Source organism: Aplidium turbinatum, chromosome 4 (assembly GCF_918807975.1).
Source record: "Aplidium turbinatum chromosome 4, kaAplTurb1.1, whole genome shotgun sequence".
NCBI lineage: Eukaryota > Metazoa > Chordata > Ascidiacea > Aplousobranchia > Polyclinidae > Aplidium > Aplidium turbinatum.
Genome location: NC_137475.1, coordinates 15,141,943 through 15,165,573, shown reverse-complemented (window position 1 = coordinate 15,165,573; position 23,631 = coordinate 15,141,943). Strand labels below are relative to the sequence as shown.

Here is a 23,631-nt window from a genome sequence, read left to right as displayed (position 1 = left end):
CAAACCAGCAATTAAGACATTGTCCGAGCAAAAACAAGCTCAACCATCACATTAACTGCATATGTAATAACTAATTAATGTACTATCATGTTTATTGTGTGTTGTATTTATATCATTTTATCATTCTAACTACCGGTTACTCGGTACTACGGCAGTTTATCGAACGACTATTGATCGAACGACAGTTAATCGAAACGACAGTTTATCGAATGACAATTAATCGAACGACGGTTAATCGAAACGACTGTTTATCGAAACGGCTGTTCATCGAACGAAAATTAATCGAACGACTAACCCTAACCCTAGATAAAATTTGTTTCGGGAGATTTGTCGTCCGATAAACTGTCGTTTCGATAAACAGTCGGTTCGAATAACTGTCGTTTCGATGAATTGTCGGTAGATGAACTGTCTTTCGATAAACTGCCGTTCAATTAACAGTCGTTCGATAAATTGTTTTTCGATAAATGGTCGCGTCACGCAGTTACTCAGTAACCGTTACTGTACAAGTTCTTTTAATTAAAATGACGTTTCTTAATTTTTTCAAAAGGTTAGAAAAAATAGGGGGGCATTGATTTTTCAAAATTTTCAAAGGGGGCCACGGTGTAAAAAAGGTTGTGAACTCCTGTTGTAGATGCTACTTTAAATGTTTCTCATCAAGAACAAACTATTCTCGTATTGAGTCCGGCTATGTTAAACTGCTTCAACACGTGAAATCTGTTGCTGTTAAGCCTGCTGATCTCTGCATCAATGCACGTTTTATCTTGTTCAAACTTGAAAACTAGTGCTGCTTTGGCTAAGCGTGTATTATGTTTGCTTGACCAACTGTAGCCTACCTTGACATGAAACACTGCGTTTGCCAGGCATATAATAATGAATCCATCATATTTGAAAAAGTGTCCAAGCAAGATTGAAGGAAGTAAACCCTTCTTGCCTATTTTCTGCTTATGAATGTCACTGCTTAAATACACTAGAGTTGGAGTTCATGGTGTGCAGTGTTGTCCAAATATTATGTCATTTTTGAGTAGTCTGATTGATCGACTAAGCTTATGTTATTTTCAATTGCAGCCAAGCCAGATAGGAAATTCTAAAGAAAGCTTTACCATTTCCAAGCAGCCTACTTGAGCAGTTTCAAACCTGTGCTTCTCTGCATTATGTAGATCACAGTTCTAAGCGAGATTCACCCACTAACCTATTTATGCAGCGATAAAAAACTGTGCAATATTTTTCGTTCCCAGAGGAATGCTCACACGACGACGAGGAATGGACAATAAGCTGATGAAGTTAAAGGAAGATGTAATTAAAGTTACAGAAAGCTGAAAAGTAGGCTACTCGCAAGCTTAAGTTGTTATAGGAACTATGAATTTAAAAAAAGATTTTATTTTTCTGGGGACGGAACACTCCAACAACTCCGCTTCACCAGCTCAATCTTACAAACGAAATTTATTCTACTGTAGGCCTACGCTATGTTGCAAAGGATTCGCTAGCTGTTGGTAGTTTATTCACAAACGTATCAACAAACTCAAAGATATCGATAAGTTTGAAGTCCTATGGAAATATCATTGTATGTCTGATGTGTAGTTGCAGGCATGTGGAACAAATTTAAACAAGTTGTACAGCAATGACATTTTGGATGAGTTGGCAGGCTACTTTTGAAAGAAAGCTATCTAGCAAACTTGAGCTGCAAACCCTAACGCATCACCCCATGATATCTACTCAAGGAAATTATTGATTGCAGCTCTCGAAACACTTTTCCAAATATTTTTGTTGCTCTAAAAATTTGTTACGTAAACCAGTACCTTCAACATTTGCAACTTAAAAACGTGGTTTTAGCACACAGAAATTTGTAAGAATTGTTTACGCACCACCACGACTCAAACCGAGTGAACAGTTTATGCATGTTGTGCATCAAATTAGACCTTGCAAAATTTTTATTATTTGATGCTATGATCCGTAACTTTGCATTGCAAAAGGTTCGGAATCGATTGAATGCTTTGTTGAGCTATTTTCCTTGCCCGCATTGTGTGTTTACATTTGTCCTCTGTCTTACTATAGGTTATACTAAAATTGCCACCTATAACAATGTCGATTCTCAACATGACTGGAACCAATGCAGACGCAGACTTGTCAAAGGAGGAGACGTTATCACCGACCTGCGGCTCTTCCAGGATTCCACACAACAAACAGACAAGCACACAGCAAACACACCCACACTGCCCAAATACCAGAGAGTTTGCACAAACTACTGCATTCTTTGGATATGGTGCATTTTTCTTGGAAGTGTCTTTGTTTAGGGCCAGAGAATCATTATGGTACGGGACCTAAATTCTCCTCCCAACGGCCGTGGCCAAAGACACCATGAATGAGATGTGCATATCATATAACTTCACTGCAATTCTTTCAAGAAAAAATATTGAGCAACAATGGCAATTTTGCTGCAAGTGTAGTGGAGTGATTTTCATATTGAAAATAGAAAGTAGTTTTTTCATGTTTAAAATCGAAACTTTAAAGAAATTCAATTTCACGATGAGGAAAGTAGCCAAGTTCGTCTTAAGACACATGCTGAAAAATCTTTTTTTGGGGCCCACTTTTAGCATTGTTTCCCGACCAGTCATGATTTCTCTCAGAGGCCCTGCCTACAAACAACATATTTTTAAATATTATACTCATGGCGACCTATGTAGGCTACTTGAGCCATGCCAACGTGCACTTGAAGTTTGGCTGGATCTGCTACGCTTGATAGTGCTCAGCCAAAATCGCTAGCATAGTTGATAGTTGCGCTGTAATTCATTACATATAGTCTTTTGTATTGTGTGTGATTTGGAGCTACTTTAATACATACCATACAAATAATAGGCTAATTTTGGCATTTGTGCTGGAAATTCGAAGAGCATCTGGCAAGTCTAGTAACAAGAAAAAATGTTATTTTTAACGTGAAACTGGAAGGTTTGCAGTGATTTGCGATTAACCTATCAAACTTTGGACATTTGGATTCTCAAAACTATCATTTTAGTGATATTTTATTTATGTATTTGCTTCAGATATGCACGCATGTTGCACATCCATGTGGAGTTACAGGAGAGAGAAAAAAGAGAAAAATACACATAGGCCCACAGGGGAAAGTCTACAAACACCTTAATTTTCCTTGTACAACAATTTACAAGCAACATCATAACATTTCGACTTTAGATCAACATCAGTATTTTACACAGTAAGAATTAGGTTATTTTAGGAGTCTGAGAAACGTAACAGAAAATTTCACACATGTTCTTCTTTATAAAGCACCGATAGTTATCACAGGTAGTTAGAACATCACAACGAACTTAATGAGTGCTCACACTTTCCATGGTACTTATGTAGAACAAGGGTCTCAAACACGAAGCCCGCGATAACGTTTTGGTGGGCCAGTGATGCATTTTTGAAATTTCAAGTATTCAACAATTACAATTTAGGCTACTCTTATTCACTGTCACTTCTTTCTATTTCTTACCAGGAAAGAGACTTGGATCGATTGATGATGTAGTTTATTGGGATTAAAACAGTCAAATAAAGGATCGAATAATACATTGAATTATACATTGAGATGTAAAAAATCGTTTTTTTTTTGTTTCAAAAAAACGAGCTTGTTTTTTTTTGTTTTTTATCGTTTCTTTTTTTTTTTTTTTTTAATCGTTTTTGTTTACCTATTTTGACATGAAATGTCACAATATGCAGCTATTAGGGTAAACTCATTGCAATAGCGTCTCTTTCAACAAACAACCGGTTTCATAACTCGTATAACTTACTTCAAATCAGACTATAAGTCTGATATATATTTTTTCATTGCAATTTTGTAGATCTCAAATCTCGATACACGAGCCATAAAAATTTCTCATCGTCTCAAATAGTAGTGACAGTGTCCTATGGTTGGCACATCTCAAGATTTGTCTGTAATTTGGTCCAGCCAGTTGTTAAATGCAGTACCACACTCGTGTACAGTTTCGAAGCGACCTGGGATTTTGGTTAATGGGCAAGTTAGGACCAGGTGGTCAGTGTCATGTTTCTCTACTTCACAATGTGGGCATTCAAATGTCTTAAATAATATTGATTTGACCTATTGCCAGTATTTCACACATTCATGGTATGTAAGAACATGTACAGTGTACATGATTACTAATGTAATGTAATGAATCCAGTGTAATGTATTATTCATCAATCATTACTAATGTAATGAAGATTGATTAAAACTTCTGAAAAACAAAATCATCATAGCAGGATAGGAATATTATTACAACTCTTAAACCTACGAAAGGAAGTGGAGAGGCACCAAAACTCGTATTTGCAAGCCAGAACCTCAAACTGACGCAGTTGCTTATTTCCACCAGTGACAAAGGCACTTTTGACCAGCACTCCACACCTTTTCCAGTACAACGTCAAGAGGTCGTTCCAGTTGATGTGCATTTGCCAACAACCAGCAGAAGAAGCCCTTTAAAATCCAATAAAACATGCAGCAGTGATAGCGACAGTTCTGATATTGAGTCAGAGTCAGACTCCTTCACATCTTCTCACATTCCTTATGCTAACACAACAGATTATATTCACCTGAGGACTCTGATCTTGCATAACTACTTCGTAGCAAGCAAATAGACTCTTACAACATCAGATTTTTGTTAGTTTCATTAAATTTGTTCTTGTTCCCAAGCAAAATAATTTTTCTTTTTTTTATGTTTGTTTTGTATCTTTATCCTGCACTGAGGGAATATGGGTAAAGCTTTATACTTGTCAGTTGTCAGGAAAAGTATTATGAAGCATTAATTCACTATGTGAACACTGAGCAAAATATGCACACATAAAATTTACATTAAGCACTAGCAGAAAGCAGTAGGCTAACTTAAACTAAACTGCAGAGCTTCACAAGAATATACTCACCATTGAAAACAAAAGAAAACACAGTTCCCTGATCTGTTCTACAGTATCTGTATCAAAACAAACTGAATGTTGTGTACCCTAACTTGTGTTTGTTACTAAGACTATTTCTTACTGTGTCAGTTACAGTTACTGTAGCTTGAGAAGAAAGATCATTTTCTAAACTAAAGTTGATAAAAAATTACCTTCGCTCTATAATGAGCCACGAAGGCTTGGTTAGACTAGCTGTTGTTTCAATTGAGCACAACGTGGGCAAAACATTGGACAATGCTTCTCTTATTAAAGAGTTTGCCGCAATAAAAGGTAGAAAAGTGCATTTTGTGTAAGTGCTGCAGACGGGTGGTGTAGGACTCGGAGGGCACTGGGTGTGGTCAGGCCGGATTTAGGGGGACAGAGGGTGCAGGGGTCCGGCCCCCCTTTTGAAGGGCCCCCTTACGTGGAAAAAATGTGATTTTGTGTTGTTTTTTTCTTCTTTCAGCCTTTGAAGTTTTTGCAAAATGCTGGATTAATGCTACTGTAGTAGAGGTGATTTTTCGCAGCAAATATTTTTTTTACACGGGAGCCCCCCGATCTAAAAGTGCCCTGAGCCCCCTATCTGCTAAATCCGGCCCTGGGTGTGGTGGTAGGCCTACAACACAGCATCAGAGTGATGTGAAGAAGTCACAGCATGAAATACACCTGTCTCTCATACCATTGCTGTTTGTTGTTGTATCATGTTAATTCCTTTTTGCGTTATTGTGATTTATGGTTATTTGAGTTTACGTACTTTAAATTGTCGATACCGGACTGTAGGGGGCCCACATATTACTTCTTACCCAGAACCCACAAAACCTTAAGGCCAGTGCTGTATTCGAGGGTATATGGCGGTATGCGCAGTATACTCTATGCTGTTTCGAGCAACTAACAGTATATGCCTACCCTCTGGTTTTCCAAAGAGAGTGCCTATGCCATCCTTACTGATTCCTAATGTATGATGTTCTGCAAGAATTATCCATGTTATCCATTGAACTTTAGTCTCGAAGTACAACTTTACCTAGAACTGAACTTTTAATAAAAAAGACAATACGAATTATTGAGAGTTTCGAGAAAAATCCCGGAGAAAAAACACAGTTGGCTTTAGCAGCGAAGGATAGTTTAATGTTTAAAAATATTCCTCTGATACAGAATTCTAAAATGGTGCCAATTAACGCGAATCAATTCATTCAGAGCAGTGTTAACAGAATACAAATGAGACATTGCACTAATGCCGACACTGACAATGGTCACTATTGGTAGTTTACTCGCTGATATTGCTAACTTGCAACCTGATAAAATGATAGAAGGAAATTTGGTTTCACGGAGAATTTGTAAACGGAGAAGTAAAATCATGGAGAAGCAGAGGCAAGAAGAATTTGTAAACGCTTTGACATTGATGAAATACAGTACAGTCAATCCAAAGATTAAGAAACTTTAGTGAAAAAGTTGAAATTGTGCCCAATAATTTGAAGTCTTTCTTGACAGCTATTTCCACTTTACCTTATTCGACAGCAGAATTTGAAGGTTTCAGTTTAATGAACAATATTATTATTATCACAGGTTTAAAAGCATCTTTGCTCATTAATAATGTCAGCTGTTTGATGTTTATTAATTGCAATGGACCATCTGTGGCTCAATTTACCACCAATAATATGTAAGATCCTGGCTGCTAAACCACCTATATCAGCAGCTAAGGATACTAGATCCCAAATTTGTAAAGAGGATAAAAATGTATGTTCCTCTTGGCAGGTTGTTTGGAATATATTCATAGAAGAACAAACAATTTGGTACCTCTCGTCCAATTTTGATGCTGATAATTCATGTTATGGCAGAATAAAGATTAGTATTTTGTAAGTTGTGTATTATTTATCGTTTTGGCAAATCTGACAGTATATCCTGTGCTCTTTTTACGAATAGAGCACTGCTAAAGGCCACCACTGTTGGGCGTTGGCAATAGCTTGCATTAGTAAATTACCACAAACAAAGTAATGTGTGTTCTGAATACTGCCATCTTGTTTTTGCCAAAATTTTGTCAACCCATTGAGTGTGTACAAGAATAACCAGTACCGGTATACTAACATCGTAAGCTACCTTCCATAAAGGGCACTTCCATAAAAGGAAAAAGAAATTATCTCATCTACATTATGTCATGTATCAAATTGCATTAATTCATTGTTTGTCAGGTCTACTGCCACAAACATGCCTGAGAATGAAGAAGAAAGTGAAACAACGTAAGACTATGCAAAAAACATATGCTGCCAAACACAACACTTAAGACTTTCAGCAAACCAATAAAACCATTTTTACTAATTTAATGTTTTTCAAAAGCACTATAATGAAACTAAGCTGCAAATTGTAAAAAATTTGTAACTTTTCCAGAAAAAGGCTAAGGCCTAAGAAAAAGGCCCTCAGGCTAATTACAAGTATTCACTTGGCCCTCAGTGTAAATTGAGTTCAAGACCCTTGACGTAAACTCAGGCCCGGATTTAGGGGGCGAGGCAGAGGGTGCCCCGGGCCCCCTTTTGTAGGGCTCCCCAACATGAAAAAAATGTGATTTTGTGTTAGGCTATCATTTTTTTTCAGACTTTGAAGTTTCTGCAAAATGTTGTGCAGTGCTGGATTTAGTGCTACTGTAGACATATTGATTGATTGACATTTATTTTGTTGCGAGTACAAATACACATATTTTAGTCAGGTTCGTTATGTAATTTCGTTCAAAATTTTTGGAGATTAGCAAACCTATACATTTTCGGAAAGCTTAGACTATGAGGACTCTGAAAAACTTTGATTACATTTGCAGAGATGTCCCCATGGCCGCCATTTTGAATTTTCAAAATGGCCGCCGCAAAATATATATTTTGATATATCTTGGCTCCTAATAAACTTAGAAACTTTATCAAACATGCTAATTCTATGTTTTAAGGGTCAAGAAATCCATTAGAAGCATACCTAGATACCAAGCATTAACCACTTTGCAATTATCCGCCATATTGGTTTTCAAAATGACCGCCGAAATTAGCCTCTGAATCGGTTGGCATGGGTTCGATACCTTGTCTGGTCATACCAAAGACATTTTTTAAAATGGTACTGAATTTCATTCCTGCTAAGCACTGAGCAATGGAGTGGATTCGGGTAATAATGTACTCAGTTGCACATCTATACGGCTGCATTGACACTGTCTGCTTTGTAAAGCGCTGAGGAGCAACGCATTCGGCGTTGGATACAGCGCTATATAAAAACTAACATTATTATTATTATTACATTACTACTTATATACAGTGTTACGTCGTATTTGTCTGCCTACAAAAAAGTATTTGTCCGCAATTAAGTATAAAAAATGAAAATAATGAAATAAAAAAAGTGTTTATTCGTATTTGTTGTCCGCCTACTGGAAAGGCACCACACATGGAACAATCACTGCAGTGTATCAGAAAGCAAATGCTTCAGGAGAACTAGTCGCACCAAAGCTCGAACTTACTGCAGCTAAGAATTTATCAATCCTTCCATATCATGTGCCCATTAAGCCATGTGCCAAGCCAAAACCAGAACTTGACAACAGAGCGAGGAGATTTGAGGCCAACACAACAGGTGTTGCTCAGTCATATGAACTGACCCAGTTAGGGTAGGTCACAGCATCTACTTTGTCCAGAGCAAGAGAAAATTATGAACAGAGCAAGATCCCCGGATGGGCAGGATACAAGTCACTCATCGCATCTTGCCAACAACTCACTCGCGTTGGTGCACTACCCCTGCTACCTGAAGTTGCTCATGAGTGGCCTACTGTGCTGACTGTGATTCTACAAGTATCCCAGCTGAAGACGTTAGTCGTTGGTCAGGGGTACCCAACTGTGATAACCTTCGACATGGCCCTCTACGAAAAGGCAGTGCAGTTGCTAGACGCACGGGTCGACCTGAAAAGAGAAATTGTTTCCAGACTGGGTGAGCTGCATGCTGTGATGGCTGCACTAAGAGCTCTCGGAACTTCCATAGAGAACTCTGGGATTGATGATGCCTGGATCGAAGCCGATGTGTATGGATCTGCGACCACAAGACAAATTCTCAAGTGTGCGCACTACAAGAGAACTCTTCGTGCACACATTCACACTTACATAGCTTTGTATGAACTGGCCTTGGATTATTTTTTCACAGAGAAGTCACATCTGAAGATTATCTGCTCAAGATCAGCAGATAAGGTCCAGGAGGCATGTACATCGTTATCTGATAACAGAAACATTACTCCTGAATCCATCTCGACTGCTCGTGACCATCTGGAACGAATCCTCATAGATGAAGATGCGATGCAGCAATCGAAAGCATGGGAAACGGAGAAGTCCTCTAATGCGATGTTCAAGTCAATGATGAACTATGTTCACGGTGTGGAAACGATCTTATTCTTTGTCGAGGCATCCCGGAATGCAGATCTCAATCTCCATTTGCAAGCTGGTGAGGAACTGAATAAGCCCTAGATTGGAAAAGTACAAGCGCCTTTGGCCACGATATATTGCAGATATGCATGACCTGAAGATCAACCACCCAGAGACTTGGTGTGAACTTCAAGAAGGCAATGTGTCTGTTACCAAGGGTGAGATCTCATTTGTGTCCATTAGTGCAGATCGTGCATTAACAAGTAATATTCGACAATATTACTTGTTATTTTTCGGGCTACGTTTAGAAATATTTTTGCTACAATTTATCAAAATCCGCTACAAGTCATAAAATATCAAGAAATATGAATATTATAGACATTGCTTTAATAGAAACAGGTAAATATCCATTTGGCTTTTTTTATCTAATATTTTCCTTGTTTGGCTTTTTTTTTTAAGTTTGCCCCAATAGCTCAGTTGGTTAGCGCGTGACTTCATGAACGAAGAAGCTTCAAGATCAAGCGGCGCCGATTCGACTCTTAGGGTGTGAGTAGTAAGAGATGTGGTTCCATTGCCTCGTGTATTGACGGAAGTGGTATTGTCAGGTAGTGTCAGGTATTGACGGAAGTGGGTAGTGTCGCCTTACGGGTATTGACATCTTGTGGGTATTGACATATTATATAGGTATATTCGGCGCGTGACATCACTCTATGATAGTATTGGTTTATTAAATACGATAAATAATGATAGTTTTTGAAATACGTTTTCTGCAGTATGAATTCGATTGAGATTAAAACAATTTTAGAAAATGATGCGTTTGCAAATGCTTACTTCAAAGGAGTACTTGCTAGAGATGAGCTTTTAAATTTAGATATTGAACGTCATGAATTCTTAGCCAGTTAACATTATCCAGTTTCTCTCTTGTGGATGTACGGTATGAAGATATGACATAACTCAGCCTGCTTCCTGTACTGGATAGTGGATATGTTCAGAATAGCCTAGCAAGCAGCTGGTGCAATGCACTCTTAGTCAGTTAACATTATCCAGTTTTTTTTGTGTTGTTAGATTGTCAGAGTATGTTAGTAAAGTTTAGATGTAATAATTTGTACTGAAATATGTTAGCAAAGTTTAAGATTGAGTTGGATATGGAATAATTAAAGCTGAAACATGGCCCAAGTTGAATTTAATTAGACGTTGAATCATTATAAAAAAAACCAAGAAGGTTAAATAAAAGCAGTTTTGGTTACTTTAGCGGATTACACTAAAAAGTCAGCGAGTAATGTGATCGTCGGTGTTTCTATAACTGTAAAGGACGTAAAGTTTATAGATCGGTTAATATGCGGGGTTTATTTAAGTTTATTTTATAAAGGTTTTGTTAAATTTTTGTCGGTTTGGGTGTAGCCATGTTTTTCGCAAAGGTGTTTTCTTGTAAGAATAGGGTTTTCACTATTGATTCTAGTGGGTGGGTCTATTGGCTCGATTCCAGATCTTTCCAAATGCTGGGTTTTGTTCTTGGTGAATCTGTTATTTCGGTAAATCAATGAGGTTGCACTGTATTTTGGCTTGTATAGATTAGTTAATTTCGTTATACACTTACTTTGATTCTTTTAATAAGTGGCTAGCTTTTAGTTTATTGTAAAGTAAATGGTCAAAGGGGTGCTTAGTTGCTTATTAGTTAGTTATGTATATTATAATCTATGTCTTGCTCAAAAGCTTAATAATAATAATGCATTTTGGCATCTCCATTTTGGTTAATCTTTGTTTCGGTTTATGTTGGTTTTGATAAACCTTTATTTCTTTAGGTCTACGTTTCGCTAAAACAGTGGTTTAAGGTAATCATTGATAGTAATTTTGATAAATGTAACTAATCTGGAAAATTATTTGTGTTGATATACAGTATCGCTTAAAGATTGTAAGAAGAATGGCTTGGTTAAAACAACGTAACTTTAGCCTTTAGGTTTATCATGCAGGAATAAATTTTACATCTTTTTTTAGATGATGCTAATACCAGCTAAACAATCAACATTTCTTTTATACAATGAGAACACCCAACTGAACAGCTATAGAACAAATTGTTGCAACATATACTTCTACAATCTGAGGACTGGAAAAAAAAAATCAACAAACCTAGCGCAATCTACATCATAAATTGTTACCTTAAGACAAGCATGAAACAATGCAAACTCCAGCAGAATGAGAGCACAAATTTTGCAACACGTAATGACACCTACTGATAAAAGCACACAAACAAACCTCCAAACACAGATGTTAACGTTACAAATTATGCAACAGAAACTTGTGATATTTTGTTATAGTTTCTTAAGCTTGTAAAAATAAAATTGCAATTTGTTGAATATATTTTTTTAGTTTGTAAAGGAAAACTTAAGTTTGTGACTTAACATAATTTTTCATGTGTATGTTTTCAGAGGTAAACTTTCAGATTATAATTTGTTAAAACTATTTTTTTATGTTCAGTTTGTAAGTTATGGAACTTATAAGTTTGTAGTTTGTTAAAACTATTCTTTAAGTTGTAAATTATGGAACTTAAACGTTTGTTAAACCTAATTTTCAGTTGTAAATTATGGAACATAAAGTTTGCACCTCGTTAGTTAATGTTTTTTTTTTAATTTATCAATGATACAAACTGAAAGTTTGTAGCTTGTTAAAAATTATTTTTTATGTTCAGTTTGTAAGTTATGGAACTTATAAGTTTGTAGTTTGTTAAAACTATTTTTTAAGTTGTAAATTATGGAACTTAAACGTTTGTTAAACCTAATTTTCAGTTGTAAATTATGGAACATAAAGTTTGCACCTCGTTAGTTAATGTTTTTTTTAATTTATCAATCATACAAACTGAAAGTTTGTGGCTTGTTATTTTTTGGTTGTTGGTTTGTGCAATTAAAAAATTGTGATTTGTTAAAAAAACTATTTTTCAGTTTAATAAAAGTTAAGTTTGTGATTAATCTAATTTTCAGTTGTAAATTATGGAACATAAAGTTTGCACCTCGTTAGTTAATTTTTTTTTTAATTTATCAATCATACAAACTGAAAGTTTGTGGCTTGTTAATTTTTGGTTGTTGGTTTGTGCAATTAAAAAATTGTGATTTGTTAAAAAAACTATTTTTCAGTTTAATAAAAGTTAAGTTTGTGATTAATTTTTCGTGTTTATGTTATTAGAACAAAACTTTCAGTTTACAATTTGTCAAAACTACTATTTAGTTTGTAAAACAAAACTTAACTATTTTTTTTTATTTAAAATAATTTTTCGTGAATATGTTATTAGAATAAAACTTTTAGTTCACGATTTGTCAAAACTACTTTTTAGTTTGTAAAACAAAACTTAACTATTTTTTTTATTTGAAATAATTTTTCGTGTGTATGTTATTAGAATAAAACTTTATGATTTATTAAAATTATTTTTTCAGTTTTGTAAGTTGCAGAACTAACATTTTTAATTTCTTAAATTTATTTTTTTCGTGCTAATGTTTTAAAAAGTTTTAGTTTACAGTTTGTGGAAATAATTTTGTTTTCGGTTTTAAATTATGGAACTTAAAAGTTTGTAGTTTTTTAAAAGTATTTGTTAGTTGTTGGTTTTTGCAATGAAAAGTTTATGATTTATTAAAATTATTATTTCAGTTTTGTAAGTTACAGAACTAACATTTTTTAATTTCTTAAAATAATGTTGTTTTTTTTTGTTGTTTTTTTGTGTTAATGTTTTAAAAAAGTTTTAGTGTACAGTTTGTTGAAATAATTTTTTTATTTTTCTCAAGAATAATACATCTGCTTATTTTTTTAAAGATGAGGTATTTCCAGCAACCATAAGCTTACTCCCAGCAACCTTAAGCGTATTTCCAGCAACTTAAAGCACACTTATGATTTGCAAACTCTTAAATTGTTTTTATAATCTTAATCTAAAAAGCATAAAACACTTTTGATGTGTCACATGAGACTTTTAAATGACAACACTGTTTACTTAGGGTTTCACCTCCATTCGGTTCTGAAGGTTGTATTGTTGAGCTGTTGGATCCGTGATCAATCCCACGCTTACATTTATAAAACGTATTAGTGTCTTGTTTATACTATGGTCACAAGTATTTGTTTTCACATTTTCAACCCTTGTTATAAACACACGCATAGTTTACTTCGTAGATGCTAAAAATTTTATACTAGTAGTTTTATGAAGCATATATTACTTAAAGTGATTTATATTTTCTACCTAACTACAACTGCAATTTAATTTCACATTCATTCTTAGCGATTTAGAGATTACTTATGTATATTCTTCCTATTCCATATGTACAATTCATCTGTAAAGATAATGATTACATATAACTTACTGTTTTGAAGTAACAACACAATATTTTTTGAATCGTGGTAAGTTTTATTGCATAAATCAGTCTTAATGTTGTTTTATTAAAAACGTCTTTGGTAGGCTGCATATGCGTTGCATTTTGCAAACTCCAGAACCACTGCACAAGATTGTTTAAGAAACAGAGGAATTCACGAAGTTGTATTGTTTTGATGAAATGCTTTGAAGGGTAAAACTTTTGTAGTATTGACGTAAATTTACCATTCAAGGGTTGGTAGTTTATAAGTTTGTAACACAAGATTCACTTTATTTATAGCTTAAGATTCACTTTAGTTTCCTTGTTGACTTGCATAAGTAACTAATCAATGTTGTTTTATGAACTTTCATAACAGGTTGCTGTTTCGTTAGGGTTCTTCAGTTTTATAACGCTCAGTGCTTAAACTGTTTTGTAATTATATCTAACCTAATATTTAACCTCTAACAGATATACTAAACTATTTTATCACATTGAAAGATGCTTTTCTAGTAACCCATTGTTTTACTCGTTCTATGTGCTTCTAACTTTACGTAATGATTTTTCCACATCTACTTATAACCTAATTTCAGTGAGGTAGGGTATATTTAAACCAACAGCTTTCTATGAGTATCAAACCACAGCTAAATTTTTTTCACTTTAATTCATTGCTGGGTGAAAGCACAAAAAACAGGTCTTGGAAACAAAAATTATTTTATACCAGTACTAATACATTGTCTTGTATTGCATCCAAACTACAAAATTTATGTGTTACACTGATTGATTTGAATAAAAACGAACCCATATTTCCTTGAGTCCTATCAAATTTGCCTAACAAAGTGTATCTTACAACTTAATCGCTTCCCTTAATTGGATGACACCCTTTAATAAACTGCTATCAACTCCTGTTTGAATAGCTTAGACACCTGCTATAGCACATAATTTCATGATTACAAGTTTTCACAGTTGAATTATGACATGTCTTTGTTTTATCATAGTCAAAACATTTTTTAAATGAAATTGCAATAAACTGTTTTATGTTGTTTAAAACAGACGTAATGAAACAATTTTTAGTTTGGTCATGCGTACTGAGTACTTAGTTAAGGTCGTAAGTAAAAAAAAAAAAAAAAAAAAGTTAAGGTGTTGATCTTAAGAACCAATGAACTAGCGTCTGCATGGAGTCGAATCCCACATCTAGTATTTCGATTTCGGGTTAATGTTTAGCACTTAATTCTGTTTGATTTTTTTCTTAACCTCATGTCAGTTGCTTGTACACACGGTTGGGATTTTTCTTAATCACAACAAGATTCACTTTTTCACATAAAAACATAGAAATCTAAAAATTTTCCAACAAAGTTACCTTTTGTTTGCTCAGATTTCAACATAAATAGATGAAAAATCTCTTTGCCTTTGTTCTATTTTACTATTGTCTGGCAAGCATTCAGGTTTTGGTAACACTTTTGCAACCACTTATTAGGTTTTTACTTATTTTCTAGCTACAATTTACTTATCACGGGTTTACTTATAATCGTCGTCGTTGTCTGAGCTTCTGGGGCCGAGGGTCTATCCTTTCACCACCCCAGATTCACGATGTTCCCGAACTACACTGGAAGGTTGCTAGAGAGCAGCCAGTCTTTAGTTTCATCATCCATAACGCGCGGACCTTCCACTCCGTTAGGTGTCTTAAAGATGGTACAGTCATTGATGATGTGGTCTGCGGTCTGTTTCTCGGCACCACATTCACAGGAGGAGGAAGAAGCCATTCCCCATTGGTGCATGGTTGTTTTGGTACTTATAATAAAAACGGCGGATAAAAATAAAGAAACTCAAGTTAGAATGGTGTAACCTTCGTGATTTGCGATAAGTTTGTACCTATAAAATGTCAATTTTGAAACTGAACCAAAGTTAAACACATATTACGATAACATTTTACTTGTTTGTATACAGAAATGCCAAAAGTATTAATTATTCCCAACCATATAACACCACCCATTCGTTTAGAATCGACAAAACCCATTTTTTTAAACAAGCCTGAACACGATTTATATGAAATTAGCGGTTTATTTTAAATCGATCACAATATCGTTTCAAATTGATTTTGTGGCAATTAAGGTTTTATTTTAGTTTTCGGTAAATGTTTATTTATTTACATCATGTTAAAGAATCGAACAAGATTCTATTTGAATAAGAACTGAAGATGCTCATTATGTAGCGAAATATATATTCTTTTTAAACATGAGGCTGGTTGAACTTTATTTTAATAATTCTCAAACATCATGTTAAAGGTACGATTTTTTTTTTTTTCATTTCACTGGGTTATTGTTTTGTAAATTTTTGTTAATATCTCAGCCTTTTGTGTAACTTTAAGTGTTTTGTAAGATCTAAACAAAAACCAAGCAATATGATACATTTTATGGTAACTTTTAAACAGGTCTAAACCGGTTTTGATGAAAAGATGCTTGAAAACACATGATGGTGCTTTATTAAATGACCCACATGTATCACCACGAGCCAAACCAGTTGCAATAATTTTGTTTCACGACATCAAAAAGTTTTGTGTTCGTAGATTTTAATAATTGTTTGGTCTGTAAATGACTTAACCGGTTTGTTTACCATCAACTTACGTTTAAACATAAGAAAATTACTTGAACGTTCTACTTGGATACATAGTACCATAGCATTTACGCGTGATGATTACTTTTAACAACCGCAAACCAATGACGCCAATTTATTCAACAGATCCATTAAGTAAAGATTTGTTTATCATTATCCGCAACTATTTCTATTGTCTTTTCACCGTTGATTCAGTTCCTTGGACTTTCTTTTGTCGTATGTTGTGTAATGTTTAATTCTTAAAAATATGTTATTTGAAAAATTTTCCGCTTTTATGCTTATCCTCATCTCAAACAGATTGCTTGTGAAGACCGTATATTTTAATAGTTTCCATATTTTAGTAAAGATTTCCATGCTTCATTTAACTCTTTTATCTTGTTCCTACATCTAAACTTATTGTTTGGTTCCTCCTGAACTGTCTTTTGGTCACATGTTCCTGGTGCTTCATCTTTATTACCCTATCTCACTTAGAATACACTGGTTTGTGGTTAGTCTATGTAATTATGACGTATATATACACTTTGTACTAGCTTTTACTTCCAGACAGTAGATTCATCCTCTTTATCTTCACTTAATCTTACAGTACAACTGCTTTAATTTCTTCCAAACACCTCTTCTTTGGTCTTTCTCTGATCATATTGGATCAAAACTTAATAAGTTTACCAACTAGTTTTTCTGTCTTTACATATCCATCGTATTTTACCACCACTTGTATGTTTTTTCACAGATATTAATCCAAAGGTAAAGATTTAATTTTGTGTAACATTTTCAAAATAAACTCAAACGATTATTTAAGACATGTACGAAATATCATAAAATTATCTTTCAACCTAAACACAAGAAGAAAAAAAAAATGTATATCTATGCAATACTTTTCACTAAACACAGATGCAAAATTGTTAAATCACTCAGTTTTGATGATCACTGTCTGTTACACAATAACAATCTATCTTTTGCTTGAGAAAAACGTTTTTTTCTTTTAGATAAGTCACATATCTGTACACACCTTTCCACAGTGATTGTCTAACAAAGTGGTGCTCCTTCCACAACACTTACTCGAGAAGTTTGTGGTGACGTACTTGCATTTAATATGATTAGGTTATGCTAACTGTAAGCTATCAAAAAAAATCTAAGACACTGTAAATCTTTCACCAAAGCGCATTTGTCAAGAAAAATTAGAATATACTATATAGAAAAATACTTTAATATATTCTATATAATTTTTAATAGGTATAATATGATATATATATATAATAAGAATATAATAGAAAGATATAGTTTTATAGGATAATCTAGTTATAATATGCTTTTCTGCAAAGACGCTTCGGTGAAAGATTTACAGTGTCTTAGATTTTTTTTGATAGCTTACAGTTAGCATAACCTAATCATATTAAATGCAAGTACGTCACCACAAACTTCTCGAGTAAGTGTTGTGGAAGGAGCACCACTTTGTTAGACAATCACTGTGGAAAGGTGTGTACAGATATGTGACTTATCTAAAAGAAAAAAACGTTTTTCTCAAGCAAAAGATAGATTGTTATTGTGTAACAGACAGTGATCATCAAAACTGAGTGATTTAACAATTTTGCATCTGTGTTTAGTGAAAAGTATTGCATAGATATACATTTTTTTTTTCTTCTTGTGTTTAGGTTGAAAGATAATTTTATGATATTTCGTACATGTCTTAAATAATCGTTTGAGTTTATTTTGAAAATGTTACACAAAATTAAATCTTTACCTTTGGATTAATATCTGTGAAAAAACATACAAGTGGTGGTAAAATACGATGGATATGTAAAGACAGAAAAACTAGTTGGTAAACTTATTAAGTTTTGATCCAATATGATCAGAGAAAGACCAAAGAAGAGGTGTTTGGAAGAAATTAAAGCAGTTGTACTGTAAGATTAAGTGAAGATAAAGAGGATGAATCTACTGTCTGGAAGTAAAAGCTAGTACAAAGTGTATATATACGTCATAATTACATAGACTAACCACAAACCAGTGTATTCTAAGTGAGATAGGGTAATAAAGATGAAGCACCAGAAACATGTGACCAAAAGACAGTTCAGGAGGAACCAAACAATAAGTTTAGATGTAGGAACAAGATAAAAGAGTTAAATGAAGCATGGAAATCTTTACTAAAATATGGAAACTATTAAAATATACGGTCTTTACAAGCAATCTGTTTGAGATGAGGATAAGCATAAAAGCGGAAAATTTTTCAAATAACATATTTTTAAGAATTAAACATTACACAACATACGACAAAAGAAAGTCCAAGGAACTGAATCAACGGTGAAAAGACAATAGAAATAGTTGCGGATAATGATAAACAAATCTTTACTTAATGGATCTGTTGAATAAATTGGCGTCATTGGTTTGCGGTTGTTAAAAGTAATCATCACGCGTAAATGCTATGGTACTATGTATCCAAGTAGAACGTTCAAGTAATTTTCTTATGTTTAAACGTAAGTTGATGGTAAACAAACCGGTTAAGTCATTTACAGACCAAACAATTATTAAAATCTACGAACACAAAACTTTTTGATGTCGTGAAACAAAATTATTGCAACTGGTTTGGCTCGTGGTGATACATGTGGGTCATTTAATAAAGCACCATCATGTGTTTTCAAGCATCTTTTCATCAAAACCGGTTTAGACCTGTTTAAAAGTTACCATAAAATGTATCATATTGCTTGGTTTTTGTTTAGATCTTACAAAACACTTAAAGTTACACAAAAGGCTGAGATATTAACAAAAATTTACAAAACAATAACCCAGTGAAATGAAAAAAAAAAAAATCGTACCTTTAACATGATGTAAATAAATCAACATTTACCGAAAACTAAAATAAAACCTTAATTGCCACAAAATCAATTTGAAACGATATTGTGATCGATTTAAAATAAACCGCTAATTTCATATAAATCGTGTTCAGGCTTGTTTAAAAAAATGGGTTTTGTCGATTCTAAACGAATGGGTGGTGTTATATGGTTGGGAATAATTAATACTTTTGGCATTTCTGTATACAAACAAGTAAAATGTTATCGTAATATGTGTTTAACTTTGGTTCAGTTTCAAAATTGACATTTTATAGGTACAAACTTATCGCAAATCACGAAGGTTACACCATTCTAACTTGAGTTTCTTTATTTTTATCCGCCGTTTTTATTATAAGTACCAAAACAACCATGCACCAATGGGGAATGGCTTCTTCCTCCTCCTGTGAATGTGGTGCCGAGAAACAGACCGCAGACCACATCATCAATGACTGTACCATCTTTAAGACACCTAACGGAGTGGAAGGTCCGCGCGTTATGGATGATGAAACTAAAGACTGGCTGCTCTCTAGCAACCTTCCAGTGTAGTTCGGGAACATCGTGAATCTGGGGTGGTGAAAGGATAGACCCTCGGCCCCAGAAGCTCAGACAACGACGACGATTATAAGTAAACCCGTGATAAGTAAATTGTAGCTAGAAAATAAGTAAAAACCTAATAAGTGGTTGCAAAAGTGTTACCAAAACCTGAATGCTTGCCAGACAATAGTAAAATAGAACAAAGGCAAAGAGATTTTTCATCTATTTATGTTGAAATCTGAGCAAACAAAAGGTAACTTTGTTGGAAAATTTTTAGATTTCTATGTTTTTATGTGAAAAAGTGAATCTTGTTGTGATTAAGAAAAATCCCAACCGTGTGTACAAGCAACTGACATGAGGTTAAGAAAAAAAACAAACAGAATTAAGTGCTAAACATTAACCCAAAATCGAAATACTAGATGTGGGATTCGACTCCATGCAGACGCTAGTTCATTGGTTCTTAAGATCAACACCTTAACTAAGTACTCAGTACGCATGACCAAACTAAAAATTGTTTCATTACGTCTGTTTTAAACAACATAAAACAGTTTATTGCAATTTCATTTAAAAAATGTTTTGACTATGATAAAACAAAGACATGTCATAATTCAACTGTGAAAACTTGTAATCATGAAATTATGTGCTATAGCAGGTGTCTAAGCTATTCAAACAGGAGTTGATAGCAGTTTATTAACCCTTAGGCGGTTGGGCTCCTGGAGTCTTGCTCAGTTTGGGGGGGGGGGGGGTGTCGATTCTTCTTATGCTTTAGGAGTGATATCTCTGTTATTTTTTAAGGCACGGTTTCAAAATTTGGGATTCACTTTGTAAAACTATTCACGCAGAGCATATCCGAAAATTAAAACTATGTAAATTTTAGAACTGCTTATATACGTTGAAATGTTGATGTGACTTATGACGTTTGAATTATTTGGTATTTTTTAATAGAGTAATGAAAAACATGCATTGCAATGTTGTGATTAATTTTTTTTTACATAATCTCAATTGAAATCATTGGATTAACGAGACATGGGCCAAATTAATTGCTTTCATCCAGCTGGTGGGAAAATTTTGAACAATAGAATATGAAATATTTCAGAGGATGTGCTGAGAAATGCCTTATATCTCTCAATTTATAACCTTTATTCGCTCAAAATTTCAGCTCAATAGAGGTGAATAAAAGTTAGGAAAAGTCAAGAAATCTCGTAGTCGCAGCCTCAGTGGTTTTAGAAATACAACTGTTGATACAAAAAAGTTGAATTGACAGCCCCTCCCCAACCTTCAAAGGGTTAAAGGGTGTCATCCAATTAAGGGAAGCGATTAAGTTGTAAGATACACTTTGTTAGGCGAATTTGATAGGACTCAAGGAAATATGGGTTCGTTTTTATTCAAATCAATCAGTGTAACACATAAATTTTGTAGTTTGGATGCAATACAAGACAATGTATTAGTATTGGTATAAAATAATTTTTGTTTCCAAGACCTGTTTTTTGTGCTTTCACCCAGCAATGAATTAAAGTGAAAAAAATTTAGCTGTGGTTTGATACTCATAGAAAGCTGTTGGTTTAAATATACCCTACCTCACTGAAATTAGGTTATAAGTAGATGTGGAAAAATCATTACGTAAAGTTAGAAGCACATAGAACGAGTAAAACAATGGGTTACTAGAAAAGCATCTTTCAATGTGATAAAATAGTTTAGTATATCTGTTAGAGGTTAAATATTAGGTTAGATATAATTACAAAACAGTTTAAGCACTGAGCGTTATAAAACTGAAGAACCCTAACGAAACAGCAACCTGTTATGAAAGTTCATAAAACAACATTGATTAGTTACTTATGCAAGTCAACAAGGAAACTAAAGTGAATCTTAAGCTATAAATAAAGTGAATCTTGTGTTACAAACTTATAAACTACCAACCCTTGAATGGTAAATTTACGTCAATACTACAAAAGTTTTACCCTTCAAAGCATTTCATCAAAACAATACAACTTCGTGAATTCCTCTGTTTCTTAAACAATCTTGTGCAGTGGTTCTGGAGTTTGCAAAATGCAACGCATATGCAGCCTACCAAAGACGTTTTTAATAAAACAACATTAAGACTGATTTATGCAATAAAACTTACCACGATTCAAAAAATATTGTGTTGTTACTTCAAAACAGTAAGTTATATGTAATCATTATCTTTACAGATGAATTGTACATATGGAATAGGAAGAATATACATAAGTAATCTCTAAATCGCTAAGAATGAATGTGAAATTAAATTGCAGTTGTAGTTAGGTAGAAAATATAAATCACTTTAAGTAATATATGCTTCATAAAACTACTAGTATAAAATTTTTAGCATCTACGAAGTAAACTATGCGTGTGTTTATAACAAGGGTTGAAAATGTGAAAACAAATACTTGTGACCATAGTATAAACAAGACACTAATACGTTTTATAAATGTAAGCGTGGGATTGATCACGGATCCAACAGCTCAACAATACAACCTTCAGAACCGAATGGAGGTGAAACCCTAAGTAAACAGTGTTGTCATTTAAAAGTCTCATGTGACACATCAAAAGTGTTTTATGCTTTTTAGATTAAGATTATAAAAACAATTTAAGAGTTTGCAAATCATAAGTGTGCTTTAAGTTGCTGGAAATACGCTTAAGGTTGCTGGGAGTAAGCTTATGGTTGCTGGAAATACCTCATCTTTAAAAAAATAAGCAGATGTATTATTCTTGAGAAAAATAAAAAAATTATTTCAACAAACTGTACACTAAAACTTTTTTAAAACATTAACACAAAAAAACAACAAAAAAAAACAACATTATTTTAAGAAATTAAAAAATGTTAGTTCTGTAACTTACAAAACTGAAATAATAATTTTAATAAATCATAAACTTTTCATTGCAAAAACCAACAACTAACAAATACTTTTAAAAAACTACAAACTTTTAAGTTCCATAATTTAAAACCGAAAACAAAATTATTTCCACAAACTGTAAACTAAAACTTTTTAAAACATTAGCACGAAAAAAATAAATTTAAGAAATTAAAAATGTTAGTTCTGCAACTTACAAAACTGAAAAAATAATTTTAATAAATCATAAAGTTTTATTCTAATAACATACACACGAAAAATTATTTCAAATAAAAAAAATAGTTAAGTTTTGTTTTACAAACTAAAAAGTAGTTTTGACAAATCGTGAACTAAAAGTTTTATTCTAATAACATATTCACGAAAAATTATTTTAAATAAAAAAAAATAGTTAAGTTTTGTTTTACAAACTAAATAGTAGTTTTGACAAATTGTAAACTGAAAGTTTTGTTCTAATAACATAAACACGAAAAATTAATCACAAACTTAACTTTTATTAAACTGAAAAATAGTTTTTTTAACAAATCACAATTTTTTAATTGCACAAACCAACAACCAAAAAATAACAAGCCACAAACTTTCAGTTTGTATGATTGATAAATTAAAAAAAAAATTAACTAACGAGGTGCAAACTTTATGTTCCATAATTTACAACTGAAAATTAGATTAATCACAAACTTAACTTTTATTAAACTGAAAAATAGTTTTTTTAACAAATCACAATTTTTTAATTGCACAAACCAACAACCAAAAAATAACAAGCCACAAACTTTCAGTTTGTATGATTGATAAATTAAAAAAAACATTAACTAACGAGGTGCAAACTTTATGTTCCATAATTTACAACTGAAAATTAGGTTTAACAAACGTTTAAGTTCCATAATTTACAACTTAAAAAATAGTTTTAACAAACTACAAACTTATAAGTTCCATAACTTACAAACTGAACATAAAAAATAATTTTTAACAAGCTACAAACTTTCAGTTTGTATCATTGATAAATTAAAAAAAAAACATTAACTAACGAGGTGCAAACTTTATGTTCCATAATTTACAACTGAAAATTAGGTTTAACAAACGTTTAAGTTCCATAATTTACAACTTAAAGAATAGTTTTAACAAACTACAAACTTATAAGTTCCATAACTTACAAACTGAACATAAAAAAATAGTTTTAACAAATTATAATCTG

At 33.2% G+C, this 23,631-nt stretch overlaps 1 protein-coding gene across 2 annotated transcripts in view; it reads right to left on the bottom strand.

The window, feature by feature from the left end:
• Positions 1 to 23,631, bottom strand: part of LOC145768607 (uncharacterized) — a 70,974-nt gene that overhangs the window by 3,984 nt on the left and 43,359 nt on the right. The gene's annotated exons all lie outside the window — the stretch shown is intronic.